General features: G+C 38.8%; 1 long non-coding RNA gene across 1 annotated transcript; it reads left to right on the top strand.

Moving 5' to 3' along the window:
• Positions 1-6720: 6720 nt before the first annotated feature.
• On the top strand, positions 6721-22165 carry LOC142874295 (uncharacterized). Its single transcript, XR_012922116.1, has 4 exons — positions 6721-6835; positions 16566-16728; positions 18226-18299; positions 22028-22165. It is a non-coding gene; the product is annotated as an uncharacterized LOC142874295 (long non-coding RNA).
• Positions 22166-22269: the final 104 nt, after the last annotated feature.

The following is a 22269-nucleotide window of genomic DNA, read 5'->3' as shown; positions in this document are numbered from 1 at the left end:
CCCGCACAGGGCTCAGCAGGCTGAGGCCTGCAGCAGAGTGAATGCAAGGCTCCTGGCTCAGGGATGGTCTCTGTGTGCCTGTCATCCACTCACTCAACAAAAGGAGATGTTTCCTAAACTGACATCTGAACTCACTCACCCCCAGGTTTTATCACACAGGTGTGTTCTGCTTGGTGCAACTTGACCTTGATGGTCAGATTCAGGATGCAAACTATCCAACACATAAACATTCTCACAAACAGTCAAAAAAAGATACAAGGGTACTTACAACCCTTTTTGCTCACTAAAAAGTGATTTTGACTTCATTTTTCACATATTTTGCAAGCATTGCGAAGAGAGGATGAAGGCAATTGGAGGCAACCTGAGGAACAAGAGGGCGGGGGGGGGGGAGGCAAGATTTTCCCCATATTCAATCATAACAGCACTAAGAAGACTGACAAAAAACATTATGGGAATTGAGATGGGCAGGGATGGAGGGGGAGGCACTTCACTGGGACTTTGAAATAGTACCTATGGCAGGGTGGGTGGGGCATTACAAGAAGAAAGACAGGAAAGTTCAAGGCCTGTTAGGGAAACTTTGACAAGTCCAGTTTGGCTGTCACCTAGTACAGGGAGGAGAATAAAAGGGCAGAAAACCAAAGTTTGAGCAGAGAAGATCTAAAGGTAGATAGCTGTGAAAACAAGGCTAAGGCATTTAAAAGACTCAGCAGGTCATTTAAGTGTACAGTTCAATGGCTTTTACTGTACTTAAAGTTGTGCATCCAGCACCACGATCAATTTTAGAACATTTTCATCATCCCAAAAAGAAACCCCACACCCCTAAACATCACCTATTCGATACTTCATTTTCCACTAGCCCTGGCAACCATAAATCTTTCTGTCTCTATAGATTTGCCTATTTGGGGGCATTTTACTTAAATGGAATCATACAGCATGTAGCTCTTTGTGACCGGCTGCTTTCACTTAGCATAATGTGTTCAAGGTTCATACTTCCTTTTTTTTTTTTTTTTAGAGATAGGTTTCACTTTGTAACCTAGGCTAAAGTGCAGTGGCATCATCACAGCCTCAAACTCCTGAGCTCAAGTGATCCTCTCACCTCAGCTTCTTGAGTAGCTGGAACTACAGGTGCGTGCCACCACGCCCGCTAATTTTACAAAATTTTTATAGAGATGGTGGGTTGCGGGGGGCACTATGTTGCCCAGACTGCTCTCAAACTTCTGTCCTCAAGCAATCCTCCAGCCTTCCAAAGTGCTGGGATTACAGGCATGAGCCACCGAGCCCATTGCCCTTTGCCCATTTTTACATTGGGTTATTTGTCTTTTTATTATTACGTTGTAATAGTTCTCTTATATTCTAGATACAAGTCTCTTATCAGATGACTATTTGAAAAACTTTTCTCCCAGTCTTTGGGAGATACTATCCCTTGAGGCAAAATAAATTTAATTTAATAATGTCTAGTTTATTTTTTTTATTTTATTGCTTGTGGTTTGGGCATCGTATCTCAAACTATTGCCTAGTCTAAAGCAATACAAAATTTAAGCCTATATTCTCTCCTATGAATTTTATAGCTTTAGCTCTTACATTTAGGTTTTTGATCCATTTTAGGTAAATTTTTGTACATAGTATGAGGTAGGCAGAAAGTCATCTTTAATCTTCTAAATTCATCAAGATGTGTTTTAGAAAGATTAACCTGGTGGGAATATGTAAAACAGATTAGTTTGAGAAGAGATTAAAAATGAGGCAGCTACTGCAGAAGTCCAAACACATGATAATAAAAGGGGCAGTTGAGGAAATTAAACTTGTAGGGATAAGAACGTAGGCATCAACGTATTTTTTTAAATCTCCCAGGTGATTCTGATGTGCAGTCAGTTCTTAGAGGAAAAAGCGGGAAAAGACACAGCAGAATAACATGATCATGGACAAATGCAAAAGGGTTCTTCTAAGGAGCCACATCTGAGCAGGATTAGTCCTGGGTTTGCTCTGGTCTGGACTAACTATATTCCCAGGAAAAAGAAGTACAGTAGGATTGAATAAACTTCTCACAGAAAGAATGGAAATGCCTGTCATATCAGTGCCCTGAACTGATGAGCATAATAAGCTGTTAAATTTTAGAAAAAGTACTTCACAATTTAGTAAGTTGAATCCTTGCTTTAAATTACCTATGAAGCACAATTTTCTCTTTTGCAGCAGGTAGAAGTGCCTATGTTTTAGACACCATCCTTCTGTCATAAACGTACAGATGACTGTCTCCACCACACATTCTCATCTGTTGCATTTCTCATCACTCTAAGTGGTTCTCAACTTGGGGGACTTGGTCATGGAAATTCACCTGATGAGACAACTAAGTTTAATTTGGAAGTTCAAACACCAAGAAAAGAACCGTCTTTGGGGAAATGCTTTCTCCGTTCAGAAGCAGGGGACTAATTATAAGAAAACAACTTAGCAGATTGAACTGAGGTGTTAACATATTGAGTTAATTAGTATTTCCACCCTGGGAAACTCAAAGAAATTCCAGCTGACCTTTGTGAACTACTTTAACCAAACCTTGCTTAGACTTTAATCCTAAGAAGTCCAGTTTAAAGGTTGCTCAGAACACATTATAAACTAACTCAACTCTGGTCTCTCATTAGAACTATTTGTTTAGTTGTATGTATTTCCTTTTGGATGCTCATGCCCTGGCCCTTATCCCAGAGTTCCTTGACTAGACTATTTGGGGTGGGTTTGGGTGTCTGTACTTTTAGACAACCCCACCCACAGGTGATTCTTATGCCAACCAGGGTTTAGAATCAGAGAATTGAGCTAGAATGAAAACATCTGGTTCTAACCCAGGTCTGCCATAACTAACTAGTTTAACCTTGAGCAATTCCCTGAAATTTATGTGAGCTTAGGTTCCTCATTAATAAAAGAATGACAATAGTGATCATAACTACTTCCCACTATATCATGTAAGAGAAACACTCTGAGATTCCAGATTTTGTATAAGTGCTCCAAAATGTATTTTGTAAAAATGCTCTGAATTATAGTGATTATCAAATCCAGTGTTCACCTCATTATACAGTATATCAGCACTAGCATCATTTGGCCTCAATCTTTTTTTTTTTTTTTTTTTTTTTTTGTCTTATACAAGGCTGTTGAATGACCTCTAGCTTCTTGAAACACTGTCTTCCTGGGGCTTCCACAACATGACACTCTCTTGTTCTCTCTTACCTCAGGGACCATGCCTTTTCCATCTTCTTTTCTGGTTTCCCCTACTCTGTTGGAGCTCTAAATGTTGAACCACCCTGAGCTCAGTTGCAGTCCCCCTCATTTTCTCTGTATACACTTTCTCCCTTGGTGATCCCATCCAATTTCATAAGATTCATGATTTAAATAAGCATCTCTATAATCATAGGTCCTAAATTTATGTCTCTAGCCCTCATGCTTCTTAGCCATCCAAGTGCCCACTTGACCTCTCCATTTGGAAGTCTGTACCATCTACTGAATTTGTCCAAAAGAGAATGCCTGATTCTCATTCCCAAAATTGTTCCTCCCAGTAATTCTTTCCAGTGTGTGTGTGTGTGTGTGTGTATGTGATTTATTACAAGCAATTGGTTTATGCAATTATGGGGGCTAAGGGCAGGCAGTCAGGAAGAGAAGACTAGGAAGACTTGAACTTCACAGGCATAGGCTGAAGCCATCATATCCTCTGTCCTTTTCCCTCTCAAAGGCCATCTGATGATGGGCCAATAATCAAGTTATTCAGAGGAGAGTCTATGCTCCCCACCATGTGCTGGCATTAGGTGTCATACAGCACCAAAAGAGCATCCTCTAAAAACCAACTCAAAAAGACTTCTTAGTCTATCTCCCTCACTTCCTTCTGGTTCACACACTTGCTTAAAGTAGTTTGAGCAATGCATGTGGCTATCCCCATAGAGAGATCCTTTTCTTTCAGTCTCAATGTGCTGTGCAATGATTAGGAAGGAAGGAAGAGAGGGCTATATAGGCCTATGTTGAAAATGTGTGATTTTACCCTTACCATTTCTGGACACGATGATTCTTTTATTTCCCAACTGGTGCCCAGACTTTTGTGATTGGTACATCCTCTGGGTAGCAGCCATGCAAAAAGGAGGCCTAAGGATTCAAACTTGTTTGATTCTCTTGTTGAATTCAATCTTGTTGGAGTGACATGGTCCTGGATTCTAAAGATAATGACCACTTGGTTCACCGATTGCGAAGTTCTTGTATTAATATAATGTCCCATGTGAGCCAAGTTGGAAAATATAGTGGATCTTTGTAAATTTTATAACAATACCCTTGTACCTCTCACACCTGACCCCTCTGGGTATGAATAGGAGATTCATAGAAAAAAAGATGAAGTTATAGCTAATGGAATGGGACACATCCGTTTTGTGGCCATGGAAGAAGAGTAATAACTCTGGCACCAGGGAAGCGAAAACCTTAGACCCTAGGTCTTCCCTAGGGAGGGGGAGAACAATTTATGTTCTTTCTGTCTGATATACCCACCACAACAGCCCAGCAAGACAATCATATGATCCACCCGTATTAAGCAGCAGATATGATATACCACTGAGTTTGTCACCCGTGTCCATGCACTATGAAAACACAAAAATTCCTATGAATATGTCTGATGCTGAACTAGTCTCCTATGCCTGAGGCTTTCAGTGACAGCTCTTGAATGTGCCTCTAGCCCCCATTTGTGTACAAACACAGGGACCAGCACAACATTGTTTCAGTCTCGCTGATACAAATTCACAGACTTCTCCTGATGCCCAAGGGGCCTTAGAGACCACAGCTGGATTGTTGGAGAGGCCTGACCATAGGCCCTGTGCTTCCTTGCACATTCTTGCTGAGAATACGAAGGACACGTCTCTCAGTGCTCTTTACCCAGGCCATTTCTCAGGGTGATGGTTCCAGTGAGTAACCCTGTGGGATGAAGTAATGTCTCTTTCCGGGAAGAAGAGCAGACTGTTTACAGGCTGCTACAGAGTAGTGAGTTCCCTAGGCTCATTTTTTTTCCTGTAAGACCACTGCATGTGTAAGCACCATCAGTGTCATCCATGTCACCCCATGGGACTTGAGGGGGAATGGGGGCTGAGCCCAAAATGCTGATACTTATGTGGCTTGTGCCATGCATATTAAATCCCTTTTTTTTCCGACCCAAGACTCACATGTCTTCTGCCAGAAACACTAATAAACTAACTTATTATCTCGTAAATGGGGCACAATCAGACCCCAGCTATATATAAGGCCAAATCCCTGATTTTAAAAATTTGCATGTGTATCTTCAGAATATATTTCTACCTGCTTAGTGGTTCTGATTCTTTGTTTGAAAACCCACTGATACATCTGTTCAAGGACTCCTATCCAGGCCAAGCATGGCGGCTCACTCCTGTAATCCTAGCACTCTGGGAGGCCTAGGCGGGCGGATTGCTTGAGCTCAGGAGTTCAAAACCAGCCTGAACAAGACCCCGTCTCTACTAAATATAGAAAGAAATTAATTGACCAACTAAAAATATATATAGAAAAATTAGCTGGGCATGGTGGTGCATGCCTGTAGTCCCAGCTACTCGGGAGGCTGAGGCAGAAGGATCGCTTGAGCCCAGGAGTTTGAGGTTGCTGTGAGCTAGGCTGATGCCACATCACTCACTCTAGCCTGGACAACAAAGTGAGACTCTGTCTCAGAAAAAAAAAAAAAAAAGCACTTCTATCCAGAATATAACAAAAACTTTTTCAACTCTTACAATGTAATAAGAAGATAAACAATTCAATTGAGAAAATAATTGGCCAAAGATTTTAATAGGTGCTTCACCAAAGAAGAAATACAAATGGCAAATAAGCACATAAGAAGTTGCTCAATACCATCAGACAGGAAAATGTGTATTAAGACCACAGTGAAGCTGGGTGTGGTGGCTCATGCCTGTAATCCTAGAACTTTGGGAGGCCAAGGAGGGAGGATCGCTTGAGGCCAGGAGTTCAAAACCAGCCTGAGCAAGAAGAGTAAGACATCTCTGCAAAAGAAAAAAAAAATTGAAAAATTAGCCAAGTGTGATGGCTCATGCCTATAATCCCAGCTACTCAGGAGGCTGAGGCAGGAGGATGGCTAATAGTGAGTTATGATCGTGCCACTGCACTCCAGCCTGGGTAACAGAGTGAGATCCTCTCTCAAATAAATAAATAGCCAATAAAATGTAATTTTATAATGCCAATAATTATAAAAGAAGTACATTTATTTATTGCTATATAGTACTTATTCTTTTCTGTCTTTCCCTACAATGATTTCTAAAATGCATATAGAATGAATTTTATATAAAACTACAATATTGCAATTTTTGAACAAACACATATAAGATCACAGAATTTGCAAACATAATTTATAATAATTGTACAGTATTTTCCCATTTTTGGTATAGCAGAGGCAGAACTTTACCTCTACCCTCTTAGAGTTTTCAGTTGGGCCTGAGAATTAAATTGACATAAGACAGATTAATAGGAGAAAAGCACACAAATTTATTTAATATAAGTTTTACATGACACAGGATTCTTCATAAGAAAAGAAGACCCAAACAAGTGGCTAAACCTAAATGTTTTATATTAGGTTGAACAAAAAGAGGCAATTGTGGAAAAGTAACTAAAATATATGGGGAAGCTAAAGGAAGATAAGAGTTATTTTAACAAGGTTTGTACAGAATTCTCTAGGCCTCAACTCCCTGTCTCTGGTGATAAGAGTGTTTCTTTCCTTCTGGTATAGAGAGAACATCTTTCACATGGGAGTTTTATCTTCTACTTTCGGGAAGCAAAGAAGAGGTCAGAAAATTCTCCTTGTACCTACTATCTTGTAAGTACCTTTAGCTCAAAATAATCCTTATGCCAAAGTGGCATATCTTGGGTTGACGTATTCTGACACTTTCATTGGGGACACTATCCTTTTTATAAGAAATTGAAAAAGAATTCTGTGCCCTCCTCATGTTAAATGTTTGATCTACAGAGGAACAGATATGCTCTTTTCACTGACATGTGACTATTTTTCAAAGACATAGAGCAATTGTTATCTTTTTGTAATTTATTAGGCAAAGAAAGTTTTTTCAGCTATAATACCTCTTTTCTCATACATTTTTTCTTTAATTTTTGAAGCTAACCACTATTTGTGCTGGATACTAAAAAAAAAAATAGTGCAACATTTAGCACAAAAATATGTGTTTCATGGTTTTAGGTTTACTGTACCAATAGGTAATGGTCTCAGGTAAAAAGCATCCTAAGTTCAAGAACCAGGACCATTGTTTTGGAAAATAATAATAATAATAACAGATACAAGGAATTAACAGTCCTCCTTGCTCAAAAGATTCTAAGTAGAAGAAATATAAATCTTTCTCCACATGCAAAATAGTTTAGAAAAAAGCTGTAAGCTAGATTCTCCTGTAACCAAAAGAGGCTAAAAGAAAATTTACTTCTTTCTTTACATGTGAGAATGTCCATTTATCTAAGTTGAGAGAATTAAGGCTCAGTCTTCTGACAAGCAAAAGGAGAATAATAATATACCTTCTAGGATTTTTTAGAGCTTTAAATGAGTACAATGCCAAGCATATTGTAGGTACATAATAATGATAACTGTTATTAATAAATGATTTTTTTAGATTTCTAAAATCAAGTTGAGTTTTAGAAATCCTTGATGCACATAATTATCTGGGAAGAATTTTTAAAATGTTGATGCCTGGGCTTTACCTCTGAGATTCTGATAGTCTGAAGCCAGGGCTTTTTGTTTCTTTGTTTGTTATACAATTTTGGTACATAATTATTCATAGTAGCTTACTTTGTAATAGCCCCAAACTAGAAACAACCAAATATCCTACAATGTATGAATAGTTAAACTGTGGTACATCCATACCATGAAATACCACTCAACAATTAAAAGGAACAAACTATTGAAACATGCAACAATTTGGATGGATCTCAAGGGTATTATGCTGTTTTTTTTTTTAAGCCAATCTCAAGACGATACATATGCACAATTCCATTTATATGACATTGTTGAAATGACAAAATTATAGAGAACAGATTAATGGTTGCCAGAGCTTGCAGATTGGATGGAAGAGGGAAGGGGGATGGGTGTGACTATAAAAGGCTAACATAGGAATCTTTGTGATGATATTAATACAATATCTCTGTATCTTGATTGTGGTGTTGGTTACATGAGTCTATACATATGTTAAAATTACATAGAACTCTACACAGACACAAAATTGGTTTTGGGGGTTTTTGGTTTTTTGTTTTTTTGAGACAGAGTCTCACTCTGTTGCCTGGCCTACAATGCCATGGCGTCAGCCTAGCTCACAGCAACCTCAAACTCCTGGGCTCAAGCTATCCTCCTGCCTCAGCCTCCCAAGTGGCTGGGACTACAGGCATGTGCCACCATGCCTGGTTAATTTTTTATATATACTTTTAGTTGTCCAGCTAATTTCTTTCTATTTTTTTTATTAGAGACAGGGTCTCACTCTTGCTCAGGCTGGTCTCAAACTCCTGAGCTCAAACGATCTGCCTGCCTCAGCCTCTCAGCCTCCCAGAGTGCTAGGATTACAGGCATGAGCCACCACGTCTGCTCAGGTACTCTATTTTGTTTTTAAATTTAAACATGTCTGGAGCTCTCCACCATCCCTCTCTAATCTGGACTGTCTGTATTCTAGGCCTACCATATATTACTGTGTTCTGGGAATTGTCATTATCTTGGGAATTCTCACCTTTCTCTTGTGTTGTGTTTCTTGTTTACTGGGGCTCTCATATTCCTTTCTTGATTCACACCCTTGTTTCAGTGGGGTACATTCTCTAGAGTTTCCTGAAAAAGAACATAATTAGAGTAAGGGGTTTAAAGCCTTGGTTGCCTTTATTTTACCCATAATATGGTGGCTATAGAATTCTAGATTGAATTTCATTTTCCCATGGAAATTTGAAGGTGTTGCTTCATTGTGGTCCACTTTATCTTTTTTCTTTCTTTCTTTTTTCTTCTTTTTTTCTGACTCAACACCCAATGGATGGTCCACTTTTTCTATCCTTGGTATGTGATTTCTCCCCTCCCCATCCCTCAAGTTTTAAAATCTTCTCTTTAATCCTGACATTCTAAAATCTCACCATGCTTTGTCTTGGTGCAGATTTTATTTTTTTCATTCATTTCACTGGGCACTTAGTGGACCCTTCAATCTGGAGATTCATGCACTTCTGTTCTGAGAAAGTGTCTTATATTTTTTCCCAATTATTTCTTTTTTCTATTTTCTATCTTTTTGGAACTCCTTCATTTGAGTATTGAACCTGCTCAAATGATCCTACTCCCTTACATTATATTTCTTTATTCAGGTTTCTTTCTTTCTACTTTGAAGGAGATGTCTTCAACTTTATCTTCCAGAGCTTTTATTAATTTCAATTTCAGTTTAACTAACACATTTTTAATAGTCAAAAACTTTTTCTTGACCTCCAAATGTTCCTTTTCTAGAGTATCTTTTTCTTATTTTGTAGATTCAATATCTTCTTCCACTTCCTGGATTGTCTTTTCTTCCAACTTTTAAAAAAAGCATTTGTTATACTCTCTTTTTTCTGTTAAATGCTTTCCCCAGATGTCACATGGTCCTTGAATGCGGTCCATATTTAAGACTAAGGCACTACAAAGCTGATTGGGAGCACAGCGGTGGGCTTTGTAGGGTGATCAGGCTGGGACCCAGATGTTTCCCTGAGGGCCCATGTGTTTCTCTATAGCCCATCCCTAAAAGGTTTTTTTCCTTAGATTAACTGGTTTCCCAAGGGAATTATCCTAACTCTAAGTCTGAAAGCCAGTCCTCTGACAGCTGAGTCTGGGAAGAAGACTAAAGTTTAACTATGAATATGCAAACTTTCCCTCAGTTCCCATGCTTAGTACTACTCCCCCCCCCCACCCTTCATTTGCCATTTCACATATTCCCAAGTCCAGAGTCTTTCTGATTCAACCTCTAATTCCCTAGATTTGCTCTCTAGGGAGCAAATCTTCACTGGCTATGTAGAAAGAGATTTCTAGAGGCCTAGCTACTTTCTTGTACAGACTTTCTCAGGTTTTCAATACCACTCATACCCACCCATGCCTGTTGCGTTTAATTTGAGCTTTTCCAGAATTCTGCTGTGAAAATCAGTTTGCTTCTTGGAGTCACCATCTGACAGGCAGTTAGATTTAAGAAAATGAAAATCAGCCCTGCTGGTAATCACCCTGTGATACAACTAACAGAATGTAAACAATGTTTCCAAGGGACATGGGCAAGGCCATGTAAACAATGTTTCCATACCATACCACACCACAGTTGCAAAAATGACTAAATCTTTTCTCCTAAGTGATTGCTGCTTTGTTACAAATGACATCCACAGACTGGTTTTGTTCCTCAGCCTCCTGAAAAAAAAATTTCTGAGCTATCCAGTTGCTGAAATTCCCCTACTTCTTGACCATATCTCTTTCAGAGATGGCAGCCTGAATCTCTAATCTCTGCTCAGAGTCACATAGCACAAACACAACCCTGTAAGGAGCCCCTCCCTACTCCCCCTTACTAAGACGCATTCAGGGTTTCTCTGAGGCATGTTCTCCCTTGATGCAGCAAACTAAATAAACATAACTTTGTTTAACTCCAGGTGTGTTCTGGTGATTGCTGGCTAGTGAACTTTCACAGAACTCAGCTTTCTGTAGTCTGCTGATTCTTGGGTATCTACTTTCCAGCTTCTAAAATATTCTTGACCTCTCTCCCTCTAATGTTGCCACAAGTTATATTCTCTCTGTCCTTTCTTCCCCACTTGTATGTGAACCAATATTCTATTGCCTAAGATTATTCATACTTGATTTCTATCACCTACAGCAGGTACCTGACAGTGTTAATAGCACAAAATACACTGGAACAGGAATCATAAATGAATAAATCTGACATCTGTGCTATGCATATAAACTAGGAGATTGAATCTTCATGATGTATGTCTATCCCGAGATCTGGTTTTTCCACAAAATGTTAGACCTGCCTACAAACCCCAACTCTATCAAATTCAACAAGACCAACTCTTAGCTTACCCTTTTTCCCCAGCCAACTTGCTCCCCCTCCTGGATTCCCTATGCCAGTTAAACTGTGACTTAATCAGCCATACAAGCCAGGGAATTCACTGTAGGCTGCTCCCTCCTCCTGACCTCCAAACATTCTATTGTTACCAAGTTCTGACTCTTTTACCTCCTAAATATTTCTTGAATACTATTGCCCTATCTCAAAGTCTTTATCATCTGTCACCTAGAACAATGCAATAGTTTCTAAATTATTCTATTTCCTAGGAAACAACACTTATTCTACAGTTGTTGGTAGAAACCACCATTAAAATGCAAATCCAATGGCTATTCCACTTATAAATGGCTTCCTACTGGCTATAGGATAAAGTCTAAGATTCTTAGTAAGATATCCAAAACCCTCCCAGACTTGGTCCCTGCTCATTTTGGTCCCTTGGTCCCAGTCTATAAACACACTCAAACTTCAAATTTAACCCTTTCTTCCAGAAATAACAGGCCATGTTTGTTTCTCATTGCTTTTGTTCATGCATTCCCTCTGGCCAGCAACCTTCCTGCTCTTTGTCACTTGGCTGATTCCTACCAGTCCTTCAAGAAGCCCTCCCTACGCGGTACCACACAACCTAGCTAACATCATTTGTCTAACCCAGAAGACTATTAGGGTGGGTAGGTGTTTTGTTTTATTCAACTTTGTATTCCTCAGTGAGTTACCCAAACACAGGTATATAATATGCATTCTATAGATAATGTTGATATTTTCTAACATGAATAATCCTGTGAGATAGGAATTATCATTACTCCTCTCTCTCTCTCTCTCTCTCTCACACACACACACACACACACACACACACAGAAATTTAAGATGCCTATTTTCATAGATTTGTAAATACTTTTTTTATAGTGAATAATAATGAATCTGGCTGAGCATGGTGGCCCATACCTGCAATCCCAGCACTTTGGGAGGCCAAGGCAGGAGGATCACTTGAGGCCAGAAGTTCAAGACCAGCCTGGGCAACATAGTGAGACCCTACCTCTACAAAAAAAGAAAAAAATCAGCCAGGAATGGTAGTGTACACCTATAGTCTTAGCTATAGTCTCTGGAGGTTGAGGCAGGAAGACTGTTTGAGCCCCAGAATTCAAGGTTACGGTGAGCTATGATCAAGCCACTGCACTCCAGCCTGGGAAATAGAGTGAGTTTATGCAGAGATGGGGTCTCACTATGTTGCCCAGGCTGGTCTCAAGCTCCTGGGTTTAAGTGATCCTCCTTCCTCAGCCTCCCAAAGTGCTGGGATTACAGGTGTGAACCACTGCATCTGGTCTATTTGTAGTGTTTTTAGTATCTAATTTTGTGTAGTTTTTTTAGTGTTTGCTATAGGTATTACAATATATTATAAATATGCAATTTACCATAGCCTATTGGTAAGAATGTTTTACTATCTTGAGTGAAATGTAGATCCTGATTTCATTTATGTCCCTTTACCCTCTCAATTTTAAAAATGCAATCATCGTATGCATTTCCTCTTCATATAATGAGCACCACATTAGATAGTGTTGTAATTTTTGCTTGAAAACACAATCACACATATACACAAACATACCTTGTGCATATGTGATTTCACATTAGTGGTGGTGTGTTCTAAGGATAAATTTCTAAATGTGGGATTTATCAATCAAATGGAAAATTTATCTGAAATTTTGCTGGTATTGTCCAAATCTTCCACCCAAGAGTTGGTATCATTTTTGCATTTACGAAATTGCCTATTTCCCTGTAATCTCTCTAAAAGAATTTGTTGTCAATTTTTTGGATCTATGCCAATGTGACAGTGAGAAAGGATAGCTCAGGGTAGTTTTAATTTATATATATATTATTATGAATTAACCCAACCATTTAAAAAAAATATTTAAGAGCCATCTCTATTTCTTTGTCTATAAACTGTTTTGTCTCCATTTTTAGAAAGGAGCTTTCTGGTAGCCCCTCACAAGTAAGTACCTTTGCCTATATTTCACTGGCCAGACCTGCACTTAATATCACACCTACCTGTAATTAGAACTGGAAAACACAGTTTTAAAATTTGATACATTGCAGTCCTCAGTCAAATTAGGATTTAGTTCTCAAAGTAAAAGGTGAGATGTATGTTGAATAGGGAACTCTTGATCTTGGTTTAAACTTTAATTCCCTCAGGTCCTTACAGGGGAAAAAATTAAGCAGCCAAAGAAGTAACAAGTCTTAATAGTGATAAGCTAGAAAAATATGACCAAATTACCTATGCTACACTCAACAATGTTTTATTTCTTCTTGGAAAATGAAAATATGCTTTTATTATGGCACCAAATAAATTCATAAAAACAGAGTCCTTTTGTCCCCATAAGGCTAGTTATTCTATTTTGAAGATTAGTCTGCTTTTTGTAAAATGGCAAAGACTCAGAGATATAAGATTCTTTAAAATGTGAATCATTGGATTTCTGTTTTAACACAATTTAAAACATTTGAAACTTTTATAGCACAGGTAAAAAAAATTTTGAAAGTAAAAAATGCAAATTTTTTTTAATTTTAAAGAATTTATTTTCCTATTTGTAGAGTAACATTACTGTAAAATCCACAGTTATTGCAATACCTGCATTGCTTAAAAGAATTCCAGGGGGCGCGGGATAAATAAAAAAAAAAAAAAAAAAGAAAGAATTCCTAAGAATTTTGTTAAAGCATATTTTTAAAAAATTGAACCAATACATTTATCTCTAAACATTGCATCATTAAAGTTCACACAATGTCTTCTGTATAAATCAATGTGATGTTACAATAATATACATGATCTGATTCTTATCCTAAAGGCTTCTCTGACCATGTATGATAGCCAAGATAGATCCAATGCCTTTAATATCAGACTGTAGAGACAGTTATGATCCTAAACAAAAGAAATAAAAGCTTTATATACAGGACAGGAATCTGACAGTTTAGCTGTTTGCAGCATCTGCCTGACAAGGCCATCCTTCTTCTTCAACACCTAATTCATATTCCTCTTCAGAGGATTCTTTTGTTGGAGCCCGAACACATCCTGGTTCCTTTTTTCCTTCTACTACTTCTTTGTCTGAAGCCTGAGCATGAGTGAGACCCCGTCTCTACCAAAAATAGAAAAATTAGCCAGGCATGGTGGTGCATGCCTGTAGTCCCAGCTACTTGGGAGGCTGAGGCAGAAGGATTGCTTGAGCCCAGGAGTTTGAGGTTACAGTGAGCTATGACACCACTGCACTCTCACCTGGGTGACAGAGCAAGATACTGTCTCAAAAAAAAAAAAGCAAAAACTGGATGATGAGCATGGGGTGTTCATTCCTTTATCATTCTATTTCTCTGTATGTTTGGAAAATGTTAGAATAGTCATAAAAATATCCACAAGGCATGCAGATTAAAAATGGAAAAAATCTGGCTAGGTGAGGTAGCTCATACATGTAATCCTAGCACCCTGGGAAGCCAAGGCAGGAGGATGGCTTGAAGTCAGGAGTTCCAGACCAGCCTCAGCAAGAGTGAGACCCTGTCTCTACTAAAAATAGAAAAATTAGCCGGGCATGGTGGTGCATGCCTGTAGTCCCAGTTACTAGGGAGGCTGAAGCAGGAGCATTGCTCAAGCCTAAAGCAGGAATTTGAGGTTGCTGTGAGCTAGGCTGATGCCACAGCACTCTAGCCCAGGTGACAGAGTGAGATTCTGTCTCCAAAAAAAAAAAAAAGGAAAAAATTCATTTAGGGAGATTATTGTGCAAACTACCTTTTGAATATATCAAACTTCATCATTGTTTAAATCAATTATACATAATTCATTTAAAAATTCTTTTAAAAAGACATTTTACATTTGTGAAGAGCAAAAAAACCAAGACCTTAATTCATTATGCTGTTCCTCCTTAAATCTTTTTTCTTTTCTTAAAGGCTTGAAAATACCTGAAAACCTTATAGTTTTATGGGTAACCAAGCAAAGTTTGCTTTGATGCTACCTTTCTCCTTAAAATTCCACATCAATTTTCTGATTTCAAAATAAAGATTTCAAATTTCAAAACTTAATTTTGGGGCCGGGCGCTGTGGCTCACGCCTGTAATCCTAACTCTTGGGAGGCCGAGGCGGGCGGATTGCTCAAGGTCAGGAGTTCAAAACCAGCCTGAGCAAGAGCGAGACCCGTCTCTACTATAAATAGGAAGAAATTAATTGGCCAACTGATATATATATAAAAAAATTAGCCGGGCATGGTGGCGCATGCCTGTAGTCCCAGCTACTCGGGAGGCTGAGGCAGAAGGATCACTCAAGCCCAGGAGATTGAGGTTGCTGTGAGCTAGGCTGACGCCACGGCACTCACTCTAGCCTGGACAACAAAGTGAGACTCTGTCTCAAAAAAAAAAAAAAAAAAAACTTAATTTTGGGAGGAATTAATAATGAGAAGAAATGCCTGCCAAGTAAGCCTTTTGTCATTAAACATACTTTGAACTAAACATTGTATGAATATTTATAACATATTAAGGCAGACATGAATTTCATGAATTCTTTCCTCTTGTCCTTCATTCACACAATACATATTTATTAGGTGATTACTCTGTATCAGTACTGCGCTAAGCTTTGATTATACATAAACAAGGCAGACTGGGCATGGTGGTTTATGCCTGTAATTCCAGTACTTTGGGAGGGTGAGGCGGGAGTATTGCTTGAGGCCAAGATTTTGAGACCAGCCTGGGCAACATACTGAGATCCTGTCTTTACAAAAAAATTAAAATAAGTAAAATACATATACCTCACCTTTGCCCTGGTGATGAGATTGTTTTTTCACTGGGATTAGCAATCATTACAGATAATTATGCCTTTGAGGGTTTTTTATGCCTATTGGCAACAACAGGAAAGCAATGTTGCTAAGTTTGAGCTAGTCACACTCTGAAGTAAACTCTCTGGATATGCCTGATCATCAACAGCAGCTCCCACAGTTACTACTTAGTATTTGGCACCGCTTGGTGTAAAACTTGAGAACTGCAACACGAAAATACTCTAAGAAGCGGTGCGGTGGTGGCATGCTCCTATAATCCCAGCTACTGGGGAAGTTGAAGCGAGCAGATTGGTTGAGCCCAGGAGTTTGAGACCAGCCTGGGCAATATAGTGAGATCCTGTCTCTAAAAGATAAACTAAAAATGTTTTAAAATACTCCAAGAAAATTACAGTTCTAACAGATTTACAAACAGTTTCAATATGGCCTTATAAGACCATCATAAGAGTAACTAAAAACATATTTTTGAATTGCCCCGTCCACAGTGGCTACTACAGTCATCTTGAAATTAGTAGGCTTTCATAAAAGCTTGCTAAATGAATCCAAATGAAATCCAAAGGCATATTAATGGAATATAAATGTTAATTGATTCTGTTATTCAGTCTCAGACACTGGCTGAAGAAATATACAAATTTAGCCCTTGCAACTGTCAAGATAGGCTAGTGATTTTGCAACAACAATCTCACAAGTTTAGCAATATAACACAGTAAAGTTTGTTTCTCGTTCACGTGCAGTGTCTGCTATGGGTCCTGACGATTCCATTCGGAAGAATGGAGGGCTACGGAGTTGAGCACTGGAAATGAAACGCTTCCACCTGGAAGTGACACATACTTCTACTGACATTTTAACGGCTGAACCAAGTCATATGGCTGTATCTAACCTAAAGGAGGACAAGCGGTATAATCTCCTATATGCCTGGAAGTCTAAAAATTGATATTGTTGAAGAGTAGTAATGCTTACCAGAGACCTAAACAATCAATAAGTTTTTTTCTTAGAATAAACGCACCTATTTAGTGGGGAAATGCTTCCTTTTCATTATCTATTAATCTTAATTTCACTTGATGTGGTTCAATCTTTGGATCTTTGTGGCTGTGTGTGTCTGAGTTCCAATCTATCAAATGGATACAACGTGATCTGCATTCCCAGGTGCTGTAAATACAGTGCCCGGGAAAAATGAAAAGTTCCACAGAAACACTGTATAAGGTATCGTTATTAATATTTTAATAGGGAAGACTAATCAGATTTTATTCATTCATTTATTCAGTCATCCACTGAGCTAACGAAAAAGAAATAAAGACTGAGACTGAAAATTGAGCACTGAGTAAAAAGGTTTTACAGTCAAACAGAGACCCTGGTCCAGTATAAGATCTAGGTAGGCTCTCAGGGATGAGGTTAAAGAAAGGTAAAAGGAGAAAAGGGGTAGATTTTTATAAGCTTATATAACTGTCACTGTCCCATTTCAGGAAAGCAAATTGTCAGAGTGGGTTGACTGGCAGGCCAGATCTGGGCTTTCAAGGTAGAAATGTATAAATTTAGCTCTTGTAACTGTCTAAAGGTAGCTCTGTTAAGTATGTGAGATCACTGACTTAGGACTTTGGCACGCAGCTGCCCCATGCCTGAGTCGGGAGCATATTTCCCAGTCAGGTGTACACCAGTGTCAGTGGAGTAAGTGTCCATAACATAGTTTATCAATTCATTCAACAAGTTAATACCAAGATAGGCCATATTTCACGTGCTTCCATAACACTCCATACTGGTACCGTATGTTTACTCATTACATCCCAGTGTTGTAATGGCCTATCTTTCTTACTCAACTATATATACAACTAGCAGGGCAAAGACCATGTTTATCTTGCTCACACTGTATTCTTAGTGTCTAGTACAGTGCTGGACTATAGATATGCAATGAATATTCTACTCAAAAAAATGAATGCGTCTGTATGCAAGACACTGTGGCAGGCAGGCAGATGGTGCAGATTAGAAGATAATAAAACTAGTAGCTGGGCATAGTGGCATGTACCTGTAGTCCTAGATACTCAAGAGGCTGATGCTAGAGGATCACTCGAACCCAGGAGTTGGAGGTTTCAGTGAGCTATGATGGTACCACTGCACTCCAACCTGGGTGACAGAGTGAGACTCTGTCTCTAAAAAAAAAATAATAATAAATTTAGAAAGTATTTTTAAAAGATGATAAAACTGGAACTCACAATCTGTGGAGAAACAACATGACAAACTGGTAGAGCCAAATTTTGTGAGAACAGAAGCTTATGCAAACTGGGGTGGTCAATTGAAGAAAAATAATATAAAATTATAAATTCAAAATTAAGTACCTTGTCTTGGAAGATGTTCATGCAATTGAAGAGACTTGTAACTTAAGCTTCATTACCTTCACAGAAATGCATCTCTGGTGACAAGTGGACAAATGTGCTAATTACTGTAGAATCTCTGAAGACTGATCAGAAATCTCGGTAAGGGAAAATGAAAGATTTCATGGAACAGGTAAACTGTAAGGTTGATCTTATAGACAAAAACAAAGGAAAGGCATTGCAGGGGGAAGAAACATGTACAAACTCACATCAGTGAGAAATCAACAGAGCTTATCTGTGGAACAGTGAGAAACACAACCCACCTAGTGTGGGGTTGGGTGAAGAATGCCTTAGGACAGTGGTTCTCAAATGTGATCCAGCAACAGCAGCATCACCAGGAAACTTGTTAGAACTTCAGCTGCTCAGGCCCTAGCCCATACTTACCCAATCAGGAACTCTGGGAAATAAAATACAGAAATCTGTATTTTCACAAGATCTCCCTGTGATTCTGATGCAGTTAAAGTTTGAAAACTAATGTTTTAGGAGACTACTTGAACATCAGGTGAAGTTATTTTATTTCTTACAAATTTAACTTCAGGCTGTTACACAAAATAGGGAAAAATGTGAAAAGAAAGGATTATGACAGAGAAAGAGAGTTCTCCACATCTCATAATACAAAGTAAATTATAAACTATTAATAAAAAGTTAAAGCAGGCCGGGCGCGGTGGCTCATGCCTGTAATCCTAGCACTTTGGGAGGCCGAGGCGGGCGGATTGCTCAAGGTCAGCAGTTCGAAACCAGCCTGAGCGAGACCCCGTCTCTACCAAAAATAGAAAGAAATTAATTGACCAACTAAAAATATATATAGAAAAAATTAGCCGGGCATGGTGGCGCATGCCTGTAGTCCCAGCTACTCGGGAGGCTGAGGCAGTAGGATCGCTGAGCCCAGGAGATTGAGGTTGCTGTGAGCCAGGCTGACGCCACGGCACTCACTCTAGCCTGGGCAATAAAGTGAGACTCTGTCTCAAAAAAAAAAAAAAAAAAAAAGTTAAAGCAAAAAATACAACCAGATCTTGGGTAGAAGAAAAAATTATCTCAGCATAAGGTCAATAATAGCATCTGTAAAGGAAAAGATCAATGGACTTGATTTCACAATGGTTTAAAACATTTGTACCACTAACAAAATTAAAAAGCAAACAACAAACTAAAAAGAGATATTATGGAACAGAAATCACAGGCAAAAGGTTGTAGTTTACTTAAAAAAAGAACAGCCTATAAAAAATGGGCAAAGGACATAACTGGAAAATTTATACAAAAGAAATACAAATGGCCAACAAACACATTAGAAAATATTCAATTTCATACAAAAAGTACATATTAAAATGTAATACTGTATTTTACTTACCAAATTGGCAAAGCATTTTAAAAGATGGAAACAGGCTGGGCTAACATCTGTATTCCCACCATTTGGGAGGCCCAGGTGGGAGGATTGCTTGAGGCCAGGAGTTCAAGACCAGCTTGGGCAACATAGTGAGATCCCATCTCTTAAAAAAAAAGATGGAAACAACCCAAATGTCCACTATTTTATTGTATAGTCATTTATAATAGCTCTAAAGTGCCATTAACATTTTAATAGCATAAGGAATGTTCGTGCTATATTAATTTCATGTTCATGCTATATTTTCATGTTCATGCTATAATTTGAGGGGGAAAACCTGTTACAAAACAACATGAATATGATATTCTAATTTTGCAAAAAAATGTATATGTCTATATAAGTATAAAAATAACAGAAAGATATAGAGCAAAATGTTACTAGTGATTAGCTCAGGAATGTGGATTATGGTAAATTTTTCTTTTGATCTTTATATTTTTGTCTCCATTATGTAACAAAACTGTATCCCTTTTTCAGTCTCACTTTGTTGCCCAGGCTAGAGTGAGTGCTGTTGCAGCAACCTAGCTCACAGCAACCTCAACCCCCTGGGCTCAAGCAATCCTTCTGCCTCAGCCTCCAGAGTAGCTGGGACTACAGGCATGCGCCACCATGCCTGGCTAATTTTTTCTATATATATTAGTTGGCCAATTAATTTCTTTCTATTTATGGTAGAAACAGAGTCTCGCTCTTGCTCAGGCTGGTTTCCAACTCCTGACCTCGAACAATCCGCCCGCCTTGGCCTCCCAGAGTGCTAGGATTACAGGCGTGAGCCACCTCGCCCGGCCCAAACTGTATCCCTTTTAAAAATTATTTTATTAAATTCAGATGCTGCCCTCATGGCAGGAAAAAAAATAAAAAGAAAAGAATATTTATAATTTTACAAAAAAATAAAAATAATAATAAATAAATCAATAAAAATTATTATATATATACTTAGAAATAGAGATCTCATTATATGGCCCTGGCTGGAATGCAGTGACCATTTACAGACACAGGATCCTAGCTTACTGCAGCCTCCAACTCCTACAAGCTGGGACTAAGGCAAGGGCCAGCATCTCCAGGCTTGGTATCCCTTTCCTAACCAGGAAAAATTTAAGGTATTCTACAACTGTGTCAAAAAGTTGGAAGAGGCTGGGCGTGGTGGCTCACGCCTATAATCCTAGCACTTTGGGAGGCCGAGGTGGGCGGATTGTTTGAGTTCAGGAGTTCGAGACCAACCTGAGCAAGAGTGAGACCCCCATCTCTACTAAAAACATAGAAAGAAATTAGCTGGACAACTAAAAATACATATATAGAAAATCAGCCAGGCATGGTGGTGCATGCCTGTGGTCCCAGCTACTCAGGAGGTTGAGGCAGGAGGTTCGCTTGAGCCCAGGAATTTCAGGTTGCTGTGAGCTAGGCTGATGCCACCGCACTCTAGCCTGGGCAAGAGTGAGACTCTGCCTCACACACACACACACACACACACACACACACACACACACACACAAAGAAGTTGGAAGAATGATGATGAAATACTCCCTAAGTCAAATTTATTATAGAATTTAACAAACTCACCTGCACTTGAATGTTTATAGCAGCACAATTCACAACTGCAAAGTTGTAGAAACAATCCAAGTGCCCATCAATCATGAGTGGATTAATAAAATGTGGTATATATATATATACCATGGAGTACTATTTGGCTTTAAGAAACAATAGTGAGGCCAGCCCGGTGGCTCACGCCTGTAATCCTAGAACTCTGGGAGGCTGAGGCGGGAGGATAGCTCAAGGTCAGGAGTTCAAAACCAGTCTGAGCAAGAGCGAGACCTTGTCTCTACTAAAAATAGAAAGAAATTAATTGGCCAACATAAAAATATGTAGAAATTATTAGCCGGGCATGGCGGCACATGCCCGTAGTCCCAGCTACTTGGGAGGCTGAGGCAGGAGGATCGCTTGAGGAGTTTGAGGTTGCTGTGAGCTAGGCTGATGTCACAGCACTCTAGCCCAGGCAACAGAGTGAGACTCTATCTCAAAAAAAAATTAAATTAAATTAAAAAATTTAAAAAAGAAACAATAAAAAAAGAAACAATAGCAACTCTTGTATTTTCCTGGATAGAGCTGGAACCCATTCTACTAAGTGAAGTAGCTCAAGAATGGAAAAACAAGCACCACATGTACTCAAGCAAATTGGTATGAAAGGATCAACACCTAAGTGGACATATAGGAATAACATTTATTGGGTGTCGGGCAGGTGGGGGGGAGGGGATGGGTACATACAAAAATAGTGAGTGAGATGTGCAACGTTTGGGGGATAGTCCCGCTTGAAGCTCTGACTGGGGGGGGGCAGGGGCAATATACGTAACCTTAACATTTGTACCCCCATAATATGTTGAAATAAAGTAAAATAAAATGATGTCACAGAAAAAGAAAAGAATTTAACAAACTCTACAACTTGGCACTCTTGAAATTTCAGGGTTTTATCTCAGGGGCCACCCTCCCCTAGGAAGAGGACAAGAGGAAAAAGGAAAACCAAAAATTAAATTGGAAAACACTTTGATTTGTGTGATTATGTTAAATGACATGGAAACAATACAATACTAAATGCAAAGAATATGAATTTTTGTTTTTGGTTTTTTTTTTAAGTAATGCACTGGCCAAGGGTGGGGCAGCGAGGAAGAATGTGCATTTGCTTTCACTACAAAATGTTTTTGAATA

This window comes from Microcebus murinus, chromosome 1, assembly GCF_040939455.1.
Source record: "Microcebus murinus isolate Inina chromosome 1, M.murinus_Inina_mat1.0, whole genome shotgun sequence".
NCBI lineage: Eukaryota > Metazoa > Chordata > Mammalia > Primates > Cheirogaleidae > Microcebus > Microcebus murinus.
The sequence above is the reverse complement of the archived record's forward strand: the minus strand, read 5'-3'. Positions and strand labels throughout refer to the sequence as shown.